The following is a 14,531-nucleotide window of genomic DNA, read 5'->3' as shown; positions in this document are numbered from 1 at the left end:
ATAATGGTATCAAAAGTTTGATGCTTTCATTCGGTCCCAGGGTTTTAGAAGGAGTGAAATTGATTACTGCCTCTACAATTAAAGGGCTAAGGATAATAGCCTTATAATCTTGGCACTATATGTGGATGATATGCTATTGGCTAGCAAGAATACGTATGAGCTAGATGCATTAAAGGCCAAGTTTCATGAGGCCTTTATATGAAGGATTTGGGACTTGCAGGTCATATTCTTGGTATGCGCATCACGTGTGATCAGAGTAGGAAACTCCTTTGGCTTTCACAAAAAGAGTATGTTACAAAAGTATTGCAGCATTTCAATATGGAGGGGGGGAAGGCAGTGAGTACTCCATTGCCTCCATATGTGAAATTGAGTCATACAGATAGTCCCAAATGAGATGAGGAGAGGGCCATGATGCCAAGGTTCCTTATGCATCAACGGTTTGGAGTCTTATGTATGCTATGATAGCTACTAGACCGGACATTGCATTTGCAGTGGGAGTTATTAGCCGGTATATGGCTAATCCAGGAAAGAGGCATTGGGAGGTAGTTAAGTGCATCATGAGGTACATGAAGGGTACCAAGGAGATGTGCATCTGCTTTGGTAAAGGAGACATGCGTGTACTTGGGTACATAGATTCAGACTATGCAGGGCATGTGGATAGTAGGAGATCCACTTTTGGTTCATAGAGATTGTCAAGGTTCATACAGATGATAACCTGCAGATATGCTCACGAAGAGTCTACCTAGTTAGCGGTTTGAGTATTGTCATGTATTGATGGGCATTGGATAGTATGCTCACTGGTTGTTCTCCCTTAAAGGCACATTGTCCTTTAAGTGGGAGGTTGTGGGGGTTAAAGGTCATTGTGCCTTTACCCCGGTTATGTACAATACTCAAACACATATATAAATGAATGAAAAAGAAGATTAGGGTGGTTCTACACCCACCAAAACTTGTGTGGCTCCCTGTCTCTCTCTCTCCCTTTTCCGTTCTTGCTTCCGTTGAGAGCACTCTCACTCTGTTGGGTGGGTGGTCCATTCCATGGAGACTAGGAGAATCCTAGAAATGTGTCATGAATGCTTCGGTCATTTTGCTTCAGCGAGCACAGCTAGACGAATTCTTAATGTAGGTTACTTTTGGCGACGCCTCCATAAGGATGTATACGAATGGTGTCAAAGTTGTCAAGTATGCCAAAAGTTTGGAAGGCGACAGTTAATTCCTGGGCCCTTGAAGCCTATTCTAGCATATGGACCATTTGAGAGGTGGGGGTTGGACTTTGTGGGACCACTCCCTCGCTCATCTCAAGGCAAGCATTATTTATTGGTGGCCACAGATTATGCGACTCGGTGGGCAGAGGCCAAGGCCAGAGTCAATAGCAAGGCAAGCATAGTTGCAAAATTTCTCTTTGATCAAATTTGTTCACGCTTTGGTTGTCCTTTGGAAATTCTCACTGATGGAGGAACCTCTTTTAGAAATGAACTAATTGAAGATGTGGTGCATAAGCTAAAGATAAATCATAGCATGTCCACGCCATACTATCCCCAATGTAATGGCTTGTTGCTTGAGAAAACAAATGGATTGTTGTGTAATTCAATGGGAAAGCTTGTAGACACCAAGAAAAGGCATTGGGATAGACACTTGACAGAAGTTTTATGGGCTTACAAAACCACACACAAGCTAGCTATTGGGTTTACACCATTCCAACTAGTGTATGGAATAGAAGCCATTTAACCCATCGAATTGGAGATCCATAGTCTTCACACTACTGTTGCAAGAAAATAAGGACAAGGGGATGCCTATGCTCAATGCTTGGCACAACTAGAAGCCTTGGATGAATGCAGATTACAGGTCTTACAAAACTTGGAAGATTCTCAAAAAAGGCGCAAGGCCCGTTTTGACACCAAATTACACAAAGAAAGATATTGCAGAAGGAGATTTGGTCATGAGATTTGATAGCCGTCTAGACAAGCGGCTAGACAAAAAGTTTATCGGGCGATGGGAGGGACCATATCGAGTCAAAAAGAAGTTCACGAATGGAACCTATCAGCTTGAGGATGTTGATGGCATGGTGATACCCAGATGCACCAATGAGTATCACCTTAAATCTTCTATGCTTGACCACCTTGAGGGCTAGCAGAGCCTCTCTGTCACTAGAGAGGATCTACTGGGTGTGGAAAGATGTGACGCCAAAAATTGATATTTTTTATTTGGCATTGGTATTGTTTTCTTCTATGTTTGATAAGAGTTTGAGTATCAAGTGATAGCCTAGTGGCTCTCACTTATTTTTATTTTCTCGCACCGCGAAGGGCGTCTCAATCTGAAACAGTGCACTCTTGCACTTTCTGGTTGTGCTACCTGCAGAGATTTGCTCCCAAACTTGAAAAAGGAAAGCAACACCGATCCTCTTACCAAGACACTGCAAACATGGTTTGCTTCCTTGAGCTCTTTACCACGAACCGAGCTCTGATACCATGTGAAGAGAGTGGGAGAGAGGTAAGGAGTCTCACTTGCAGCTTTCTCACATACACAATAGGGGAATACACACAAAGGTGGAGGTTGAAAACAGTTTTCCTCTTCTTAGTTGTGAAAGCCAAAAAACTCTCTCTCTTACAAAAAGGAATAGATGAACCCTATATGTAGGTCTCAAACCAAACTCAACTAACCTAGGTGGCATACTAACTGAGCAACTAACTAGAGTACATAAAGATAGCTATCATCTAGCTATTATTCATGGGTGGTGTACCAACCGCATCTGCAGCTAACAAGTCGGTGACATAAATGCACAATAGTCACCCTGGCATATCACGAGTGGAGCTCGATATCTCAACATGTGAAGCACTGCTAGAGGACACTACAGGTCCACTAATATTTTGTGATTGCTATTGTGAATTCTGTGCATCATTACCATTTTGTGCATCTACATCATCAATCACATTTACTGGTTTATACCAGCTACTCATCTCATCAAAAACATCTCTGTTCACTGTAAACTTACAAGTAGAAGGGTTATAGCATCTATACCCTTTTTGTTGTAGGGAATAACCAATAAAGATGCACTTCTCAGCTTTTGCATCCAACTTGGATCTCAACTCATCTGGCACATGAACATAGGCAATGCAACCAAAAACTTTCAAATGAGAAATATCTGGTTTCCTACCAGTATACCTCTCCTCTAGCGTCATGCCATGTATTGCTGCAGTGGGAGTCCTATTCATTATGTAGACTACTGTAGCAACTACTTCAGCCCAATAATAATATGGCAGGTCTTTTTCGTTGAGCATGCCATGAGATACCTGAATTTTACTAATCTACACAATAGGATGTGCAGTATATCACCAATCTCCAGGAATCCTAGTCTTTCCATTTTCCTTGCATCCTGCATCCATTCTGCATGACTTGTCATGTGGTTTGACACACGTCAGTCAACATACCACACATCATTGCTTTCTTCTCCACTTGTCACAGAATTGGTCATCCATAAACAAATGCTCATTTCTGTCATCACCCTGTCTACTAGAGGATGCATAATTGCCTTGCTGCAATTTTCTAGTCATGATGTCATTTTGCTTTTTATAGCAGTTTTTAACCACATGACCATTTTACCACAGTAGTAGCATTCAACATTGCTATTTGCATTTTGACCTCTCTGCCATCCACCACGACCTCTTTGGCTCCCCCTGCCTCTAAGGTTACCACGTCCTCCTCCATAGGAATGGTTTTCTTGAATTTGCTGGATATTCTGATTTTTGCCATGGCCTCCAGATCGGCCTGCTCTACCTTTGCCTCTACCTCTTCTAGCATTTGAGTAGAAGACAGTTTCTTTTGAAGTTCCTCCTGAAGAGGATGCACCACCGTTTCTCTACTCTTCAGAAATTACATGCATCTGCAATCTTCTTCACCTTCATGCGGTAGTCATTGATGCTCATATTTTCTCTCTGCACATTATGCAACTTCTACTTGAGCTGCATTTTCCTGGCTTTCATATTTGTGCTATACATTTTTGTCGAGGTATCCCATGCCTTCTTCGGCGTGCTTGCATCTTGAATATGCACAATCATAGAATCTGAAATACTGATAGACAGCCAGTACATAACTTTTTTGGCTCTCTCATGCCAGCCTTTAGATATCTGCAACTCCTGTTGATTGGGAACATTAGGAATAACTGGTTCTTGTTTAGCTCCAGTAATGAACTCCCAATAGCCTTTTCCCTAAAGGAAATTTGTCATTCTAAACTTCCATGCTTGGAAGTTGTTCTTGTCAAGCTTTTCAGTGACTATCTGTGAAAGAGCATCAGACGCCATTACAGAACATTGCAAAAATATTGTCACTGCAAAAAACACAACTTCTGCCTCACAAGGGAAAATCTGCAAAACTAACAAAAGTGGTATTTGACCACATAGTCACTTCCTAGTGATGATTTTGCATCAACAAGCAATAAGAATGATTCCATCACTCCTAATATCTCTGCGCATGGCATACGATGCAATATTTGCGACAACTTTTCACCGACCTATAGAACAGTGGTCACACAGTAAAAACATGGCACTTTTTTGAGTTCTTGCGGAAAACTCCCGCTACCAAAACGGGCCCCGAAATGGCCTCGAATCAAAAAAATATTGCATATACTGCCCTCTCGCTACACCGCAAAGGGCATCCCAATCTGAGACAGTGCACTCTTGCACTTTTTGGCTGTGCTACCTACAGAGATTTGCTCCCAAACTCGAAAAAGGAAAGCAACACTGATCCTCTTACCAAGACACCGCAAACTTGGTTTGCTTTCTTGAGCTCCTTACCACAAACCGAGCTTTGATACCATGTGAAGAGAGTGGGAGAGAGGCAAGGAGTCTCAGTTGTAGCTTTCTCACATACACAATAGGGGAATACACACAAAGGTGGAGGCTGAAAATAGTTTTCCTCTTCTTCTTAGTGTGAAAGCCAAAAGAACTCTCTAAGTACAAAAGGAATAGGTGAACCCCATATGTGGGTCTCAAACCAAACTCAAGTAACCTAGGTGACATACTAACTGAGCCACTTACTAGAGTACATAGAGATAGCTCTCATCCAGCTATTATTCATGGGCGGTGTCCCAACCGCATCTGCAGCTAACAAGTCGGTGACATAAATGCACAACGGTCACCCTCGCATATCATGAGTGGAGCTCGATATCTCAACAACCATCACCGACATGGCAAGAAAAAAGCAGACTGGAAGACCGGTTGATTCCAGAACAAAGCTCCCAATCCCTCCTGATGTATACAATGCAATGATCAAAGAGAGAAGAAAGAGGAGGCAGGAGGAGGAGGAGGAGGAGGAGAGGATAGAAACCAATGAGCAAACAAATGATGATGAAGAAGATCATGGGGAGCAATCCAATCCTCAGAGTCAGCCTGAGGCACCTCAAGAGCCAAAAAGTAGACCATAAGAACATGAGTGCAAAAGACATAGATTGGAAAAATGGGCCAGAGGACAAGAAGATGCCAAACAAATGCGGATTCGATTGGCTCAACAATAAAGGGCACAAATGGAGAGCCAACAATGACGACCCACATGGCACAATGCTATTCGTGACTTTCCACATTCTAGACAGGGTGGAAAACCTTTGCCAGAATTGCATCACACAATAAAAGGAAAAGGCAAAGCTCGTAGTAGGTGAGGTGGAGGTGGAGTCCCTAGAAGACACCACAGAAAGCGTGGAAGGAAGTCACTTTAAGAGATAAGAAAGTATGAAAGTAGCGTGAACCTTCTAATCCTAAGAGCTCTGTTCACTTGATTGGTGAAAGAGATTATGCAGTACTATAGGGACGACTATTGTATTGAATCAATCGCACTAGCCGCCATACAAGAAGCAGCAAAAGTGGCAATCGTAACCCTTCTTGGGGACACAAACTTGTGTGCAATCCATGCCAAGAGGGTTACGATCATGGCAAAAGACATGCAACTGGCAAGGCTGATCAGAGAAGACCCACAACTTAGGCCATAGATCGGATTTTATTGTATTCACTATGGACACCAATTTTGGTTGTCAAAAGCAATTTTGTGCAAAGATGGTTCTAAATATTTTTTGTAATAGAATCCTTTGGAAACTATTTTTCTTGTGGATTTTCAACTTTGAGCTTTCATTTTCAAGTGGAATCTTGTAGTGTATTATTTACTTCCGTATTTATTGTATGTACATAATGTAATTGATTGTTGATGGCAAATAATCATGGTAGAATGTAATTAGTCAATAATCATGGTAGAATGTGATTAGACACTAGTATGTGATGGGGGATGCATCCCCCCAAAAAAAAAAACAAAAAAAAGCCCTTGAGGGGCCCTTGTGTGGGCAGGCGTGACTTTGGGCTAGAAAACTGCACACACCAGGGTCCCTCGGGGACTTTTTTTATTTTTTTAAATGTATTTGTTTATTGTATGTGTGTAAGTGATGGGGGATGCATCCCCAAAAACAAAAACAAAGAAAAGCCCCTAAGAGGCCCTAGTGCATGCAGGCGCAACTTTGGGCCAGATGGGGACCTCGTCTAGCCCAAAGTCACGCCTGCGCACACCAAGGCCTCTCGAGGGCTTTTTTTCTTTTGTATTTGTTTATTTGTGAGTGTGATGGGTGTGTGTGTGTGTGTGTGATGGGGGTAAGATATGCCCCAAAAGAAAGACATAGCCAAAAAAAAAAGGCCCCTGAGAGGCCCTAGTGCGTACAAGTGCGACTGACAGGGACCCCATCTGGCCCAAAGTCATGCCTGCGCACACCAAGGCCTCTCGAGGAATTTTTTTGGTTTTTTTAAATTGGGGGATGCATCCCCCATCACTTACACACACACCCATCACACACACAAGAAACAAATACAAAAAAAATAAAGTGCCTATGTCATGGCCACCTTCTGATCAAAGACGCAAAATTTTTGCCCAAATCAATTTGCTTCTTCATGATTGAAATGTGTCCCAATTTATATACCCATATCTTGATCATTAGCATTCAAAGTTGGGATCCACTTTGAATCATGGTTTCATATGTCATGTTATTCACATCATTTTAATCCATTGCAAGCATTTTAATCCATTGTTGCTCATAGCTATCAGTGCATTTGTTAATCTTACCCTTTTGTATCAAACTTCATTGCAGTCATCATCAATGCCTTTAGAATATCAAGGAACACTTCTAAAGAGATTTTGGCCATTCCTAGCATACTTTACAACATTTTACACCATAAGTCATGTGCTTATTCCCTATCCAAGAGGGAAAGATATCTACATAATAAGCAAAGAAAGATGTTAATGGACCAATCAATCTGTCTCTCTCACTTTCTACCTATCTCTCTCTCTCTCACACACACACACTTCTCTCTCTCTCTCTCTCTCTCTCTCTCTCTCTCTCTCTCTCTCCCCCTCACTCACTCACAAACCTCTCCCCTCTACTATCTCCCCCTAACACCCCTCAACCCCCCCATCTTTCTCTCTCTCCCTCCCCCCATCCCCCTCTCTATCACCACAAGACACCCTCTCTCAAAACGCATGCTCACATACAATCATTAGAATACACAATTGAACTAAAAATGAAAAAAATTTAATGTAAAAGAGAGATACAATTTGAAGGAAAGCAAGTTCAACTGGTAGGATCCAAGTTCATGTCTCGAGCCATTCATGTCTCGAGCCATGTACACGTGCTGAACCTTCACCTTAAGTCCTTTTTTTGTATTACAAAACCCAACAATGTGACCCTTCCAATGCTTGTCTTTCTTTGCTCTACCCTTTCTAGAAACCTTGAATGGACCTATTGCAGATGGTTGCATTGTGACCCATGACATTAATCTAAACTGTTGAAGGATCCAAATATCACTGTTGTCCTTCAAAATGCAACGCACACAAGATTGAATTGCTAGCTTTGGCCTAGGGGAAGGGGAGTGCTGCACCATTGTAGAAAGAATGAGAGCAAGCAAAGATAAAGAGGTTGGGAGGAGGAAGAGGTTGAGAGGAGGAGGCTGAGAGGAGGTTGAGAGGAGGAAGAGGTTGGGAGGAGGTTGAGAGGAGGAAGAGGTTGGGAGGAGGCTGAGAGGGGGAAGAGGCTTAGAGAAAGGTGGGGAGTCAATGGGGATAGTTTGGTGAGACTCTAGGGAGGAGTTTGGGGTGCTAGGGACACTTTTGGAAATTTTTGATTTTTTGGAGGGAAAAAAAAGTCGTGGATTTGGGGGCCTACCAAGAGAGCCTAGGAGGGTATGGGGACCATCGAAAAGTGAAAGGGGGGAGTAAATGCCTTAAGAGGTGGTGGGGGCAAGAGAGAGGCAAGTGGAAGCCTAGTGGGGACCAAGGAGGACTCTCCACCAATGAGAGGCCAATATGGAATCCTCCATTCTTTTAATGCCCAAGCCTTCCCATTGGTTGGTTTGCTAATCACAAATCTTAAGGGACTAATCCAAGAGGCCATTTTTGAGTTCAAAATTCCCCTAATGGAAGAAAATCATGGCATAAATGAAACAAAATCTCCACTCAAGCCTAGCGAGGAAGTCATCTTTGTAGTGATATTGTTTTGGCACAATAACACAAGATTTTCTCAAAAGGAAGTCTATAGTTGTGGTCCATGGAGGGAAAGCAAGCAGTATGATGAGCAGATCATATACATTCTTGACACAATGTAGGCTAGTAGTGGGACTTCTAATGCTCTTTCATGCTAATCTTTTTCCTCACAAATCATTATGATGGCTGAGTTTCATTTTCATCTGATGATATTTTTGTGGGAGAGAGAGAGAGATGTGTCTTGGTAAAGGCAAACACTTGCATTATTGTTGCACGAGCACCCTTTTGCACTTGCAACTATTTGTAATGGACCAAGTGCCTCTAAATTTGATGCAACACTATATAATAATTTGGTTTATTGATAGGCAGTGTTGTTTACTCACCATTTGAGTTCTACTCATCCGCCCATCTCTAAACACGCAACACTAGACCCCCCACTTTGATGGATTTATCTTTTGCATCAAGTAGTCACATGCACTAAGCAATATGGGGAGTGAAAGAGAGGGCATATTCACAAAGCACAACACTTTCCCCTCTGAGCACTGAGTAATGGGTCCATGGGATGTGAGGGGAAAAGGTCGTCAACATTTCCCTATCCTATTGGGGATAGATGTGCAAAAGCATGAGTGGGTAATTGAGTCAGAATGAGTTTAGTAAGTCCTTACAATCAAGAGAATAGACATCTAGAGAAATATTTCATGCTAATAGGTGTAGCGCTAGGATAGCTACCTTGTGCATCTTATTATTACAAACCAAGTAGCAGATGATGATTGAAGTCTTTGAAGAACTGCATGATAGCTGGTGTTTGGAAAAGCATTGTCACCCATTAGGGGAGACTTGGGGTCTCAAAAGGTCCTCATAAGGAATGGATTAGGGAATGCTTAGTGGGTTAATGCAAGGGGCTTGGAGGGTCCCAAGGAGGTCTAACCAGCCCAACAAATTTTCAAGTGTTCTAAGATATCTCCACAATTAAGCTCTTTGTTTTCCAAATTTTCAAGTGGATTAAGCCCACAATTGAGCCCACCTCTCTTTACTTTTTAAAATTCAAAATTTCACATTTCGAATCTCCCTCCCTCCCCCTCCCTTCTCTCTCTCCACATCCCTCTTCCTCCCTCCCCCTCTCTCCTCTCTCTCCACCTCCATCCCTCCTCCTCCCCTCCCTCCTTCTTGCTCCCTCTCCCTCCTCCTCTCCCCTCCTCCTCTCTCTCCACCTCCCTCCCTCCCTCCTCCTCTCCCCTCATCCTTCTTGCTCCTCCTCGTCCCTCCTTCCTCTCCCCTCCTCCTCCAACCACCCTGCTGCTTCTTGCTCCTCCTCCTCCCTCCTTTCTCTCCCCCCCCCTTCTCTAGCCACCCTACTCTCTCTCTCCTCCTCCTCCCTCCTTCCTCTCCCCCCCGCCTTCCTCTCCCCCCCTCCTTCTCTACCCACCCTACTCCCTTCTCCCTTGCTCCTCCCTTCTACAACAACAGCTCCTTCCCTCCCTTTTGCACTAGCTGCCCTACTCTCCTCCTCCTCTTCATCTTTCCTTGACTTGCTTCTCCTCGTCCCTCTTCCTTGCTACTCCCTCCCTCTCACTTCTTCCTCTTTACAATCTTCTCCTTTGCCTACTCTTCCCTACATTTCAACATCTTTGAATACTCATGGCACTATTTGAGGACATATTCAACAAGTACCATGTGAACTTACAACTCAGGCTGAATATGCAAGAACACGCCATTTGGGATTTAGGAGGACTCCTAAAAATGTGCTCCACACTATTCAATTGAAGGGAAGATGCATCTTGTCCTTTGGGTGGATTGAACCTTGTACCCTTTGAACCCTGCCATGAAAAAGAGTCTGCCTTTTTATATAGTGCATGATGTTGTTCGGTTTGTTGGCGATGGACATGCTGAATTTCTTGGTTATTTCAATCAATTGAACCACACTCAGACATTGGCTATGCAAGTAAGTGAGGTGCAAAGAGCCCAAGAAAAATAACTAGGACATTTGGGAAATATTACTATTGTGGCAATGCATTGTAGTATGCAGGATCTCCAAATGCAAAACAAAGGAACTTAGTGACAAAGTCCATGCACTGGACTTGGAGCCATAGGAATTGGAAGAATCAATCCATAAGCTCGGTAAAAGCAAACAAGATTTCGAAAGGTCTATCTATGGCTAAGTTCAACATGTCGTGGTGGAGAAGGAATGGGAGAAGTCTACATAACATTTTTAAAAGTTGAAGGGAACACCTTTGGGATTGAAGGAGAGGAAAAGACAATTACAATCTATAATGGATGCATTTTCAGCCAATAGTGGTGGCCAAAAGAGGAGAGTATGGGCTACAACGTTAGTTCCCCAATGCTTCAATGGAATTTCAAGGAGAGTATGGGCTACAAGGTTAGTTTTTGAATATTCATGGTGTTGCCTTGTTTTCACTAAGCCTCACTTGTACTCTACTTTAGGAATTTCATGGAGGATGTGATGGGAAAAATGGAAATGGATGATATGGTCCCTTCATATTTTTTGATAAGCTTAATAAAGACAAATGATTTCATTAAAGTGCTGAAGGACTATAGAAAAAAGGGGTACATGAACAACTTTCTAGTCTAGAGATGACGGAGGACTTCAAGGGCCTTGTGCAAGAAAAGGAGGTGCTTAGAGCTTGTGATGCTACTGGTGTGAGTCGTGAAGCTTACAACTCTGTTTTTAAAATTTTAAAGTTTGCCATGGAGGAAAAATATAAGATATCTGTAGTGCCATTGCCAACACCCTGGTCTGTAAGGCTTGGATGACAAGAAACAAACCAATGTGCTAGAGAAAATCTTGGAGGGTAGCATTGTGTAATTGGCACAATAACTCGAAAGAGTAAAATAGATTTGGTATCCAAACGTTCAAGATGAATGCTTTCAATAATGTTTATGTGGATGTAGGGAATCTGTAGAGATCCATGGTCAAATTCTAGGGGATGAGCGAAGAAGGTACTAAGAGAAATTCCCTCTTTGCATTCAACTTTACTTATTCTCATTTCCTATATCCTTATTGTTCTCTTTCATTGTACAGATGGCAATCTATAATTTGTTATTAAAATGGATGAAGCTTAGTTGGTGAAAGAGCACAAGCTAGATAGGGTGAGCATTTGTATTATGAACGATGCCTTGTGTTTTGCTCAAGGGGACGAGGAAGTTGAGAAGGGTTTCTTAGTCCAATCTGAGGACATATGGTGGCTTGCAACATTTGAGACCCCAAAGAAGTGCCACGAGACATTGAAGTGGGTTTTGGAGACAACCATCATCCCATTGATTATTCAAAGACAAGAGGCAAGGCAAACATTGATAGTGGATGGGCATGGAATGTTTCAAGTTGAAAGGCATCTAGCTAGTTATTTGAAGACCCTCTTGTATGGTTGTGATACAGGTGTAGATGCAAAATGGACATGCTTGTAGTGCACCCACTCTGAGAAGATACAAAAGGGAAGCCTATAGGGGGAAAACGGCATCCTTTCTTGCAACCAAATCGCAACCCTTGATTGTCACAAAAAGGATACTAAGTGGGCCATTTTACCGATTCCATTGAAGTGGGTACATGTGTGTACTTTGCATGTTGAACTATGCATACTTGACAAGTCTACAGCAAGTCTCAGCACAATGTATTGAAAACATTGAAGAACTACTCTCATTGATGGGCCTTGAAGGAGGCAATGTGAAGCTTCAGTAGCATAAGAAACAGTGAGGAGTGACACAAAATCTTCCTACTAAAGTGTCCATGGGTGGAAGAAAGGCAAGGAGGTTCTTATCCAACCACAATGCTGATAAAGAAAAACATACATTGGCTCACAACACCCTAGGTTGGGAGTACTAGAAATCTTGTGTTAGTACACTATGAATCAAGCTTCACATCCCCAAATTGCTACTTTGAGAGCAAAATAATGGGAAAAGCTTTAATGTTGCTTAGATAGGGTCAAATGGATGAGCTTTATTATGAGAGATTCAAGGCAACATTGGGAGAATTCATATCATTGATTGTAGAAGCATGGGGGGAGTCACATATTACACATTACATGGTAATCGGCCTTAAGTTGCAATTTTTTGCATTAACCTTGAGTCAGTTTATGTTTCTAATACAATTTTTTTCTTAGAGCATATTCTTTATGCACATGCATCGTGGTTTGTGGACCAATGGGGCACTCTTTCCATTTGGAATACTCAAGGCATGAATCACACTACAAAGAAAAGGCATCCTATTGCAAGAATACAAGGCATGGGGGTAGTATCACATGAAGCAATGCACTACATGAAATGTTTGACTAGTTTAATAGATTTCTAGTGGCCAAGACTCTCAAGTGTGGCAAGTTAGAGGTCTCGAGTCTCGCAAAAGCTGTTCAACATGTCAAGAAGTCAAGGAGATGTGCTGCTTGGAACTCCTCTTCAGTGAGTCAAGGGGTTATGCATTGGTTGCAATATAGAGTTAGACAAGGTAGGCACTAAGTCCTAAGAGAACCCAAATGTAAAATGTTTGATGAATAAAGTTAACACTATTTCAAGTCAATCACATATTCCAAAATTCACAATATTGTTTGGAAATTGTAGAGTTGCATGTGCATGTACGACATGGCAGGGTAGAGGGGGGGTGAAGAGCTAGCATTAGTGAATGGGTAACAAAAGAGGGGGGGGGGGGAACTTGACAAACCCCAATTTAAAAGGGTCAATAAATAAAAATGCTAAAGTGCTTTGAAAAGACTATATAAAGCATTTAAAAACCCTAAAATCCCACTTCTCTATGGCATGACTTAAACAAACTGTTAAACTCACTAGATGCCATTTAGACTCTACCCTCTCTCCCACTCACAACTCCATGGCCTTAAAACACATGCCAAGCCCCAGTGACCAACAAGGCAATGATCAGCAACATGAATCCCAAGGTTGTTCTCATCATAGCAGGAGTCCCAACAATGCGAGTCCCCATCCTTTGACTCTCATAGGGGATCATAGCATGACCAGGAATCCCAACATGATCAGGGTTCCTCTTAGACCATCCACACACCTAACCATGGAAGTAGAGAGGTGTCTCAAGAGGTTCAAAATAGTCCCAACAATTGTGATCGATTGCAAACCCCTCTCAGGCCCCTTCCTCCTCTCTAGGGCCTTGGCATGAAGCAAATGGACCAACAAGGGGAGCAAGAAGGGTTTAGCGAGGAGATAGACAAACAATAGGAGACACAACATGAGGAAGTATTTGGTGGGCTCAAAGATATTATGAACCTTGGCCCCAATCCTCCACCTAAGCAGACTGCATGGAAGAGCTTCATCAATCCTTTATGCCTCAAAATTGTCACATATGAGGAACCTTTGGTGTGATCTTAGCAAGAACCTCAGCCTGACCCATAGCCTTAGCCAAAGGTAAACAAGACAAGAAAAAAGATGACCCCAAGGTGCAAGAGGCCAACTCCAACTCCTTGAGTATCCTCAGTGCAAGAAGTTTGGCCAAACAGTTAGCTCTTGTGTGGTTTTTCTCAGGTTTATGAATGATTTTAAAGTTGAGCTCTTAGAGGAGAAGCATCCAATGCACAAGGCGCCATTGCATTATAATCTTATTGATTAGATAGAGTAATGTCTGATGGTCCACATAGAACACAAAATGATTTTTGAGTAGATAATGCCTTAATTTTTGGACACTAAATATCATTCCCAATTCTTTTCACTTGGTAGTGCTATAGTTTGACTCAGTAGGCATTAACAAACAACTGACTAGCATAATATACTAGATAATCTAGATGACTATTTGATTGATCCAAAATAATGCCTAAGGCATACCCAGAAGAATCTACATGCACATGGAAAATAGCATCCCACCTTGGTTGCCTTTAAATAGGTGTAGCCATTGTTCTGCTCTTAATATAATTGAAAAGCGTAGTCAACTTGGTAGTCCACTCAAACTTGGCATCTTTCTTTGTCAACTCATACAATGGAGCTACAATCTTGGAAAAGTCTTTAATAAAGCATCTAGATAAAAGCACTAAACTAGGGAATTTGGGAATTTTCATGGTTAAGAT

This window comes from Dipteris shenzhenensis, chromosome 33 (genome assembly GCF_047967505.1).
Source record: "Dipteris shenzhenensis isolate YYH24624 ecotype China chromosome 33, Dip_SZ_1.0, whole genome shotgun sequence".
Taxonomy (NCBI): domain Eukaryota; kingdom Viridiplantae; phylum Streptophyta; class Polypodiopsida; order Gleicheniales; family Dipteridaceae; genus Dipteris; species Dipteris shenzhenensis.
Note: the sequence above shows the minus strand (reverse complement) of the source record.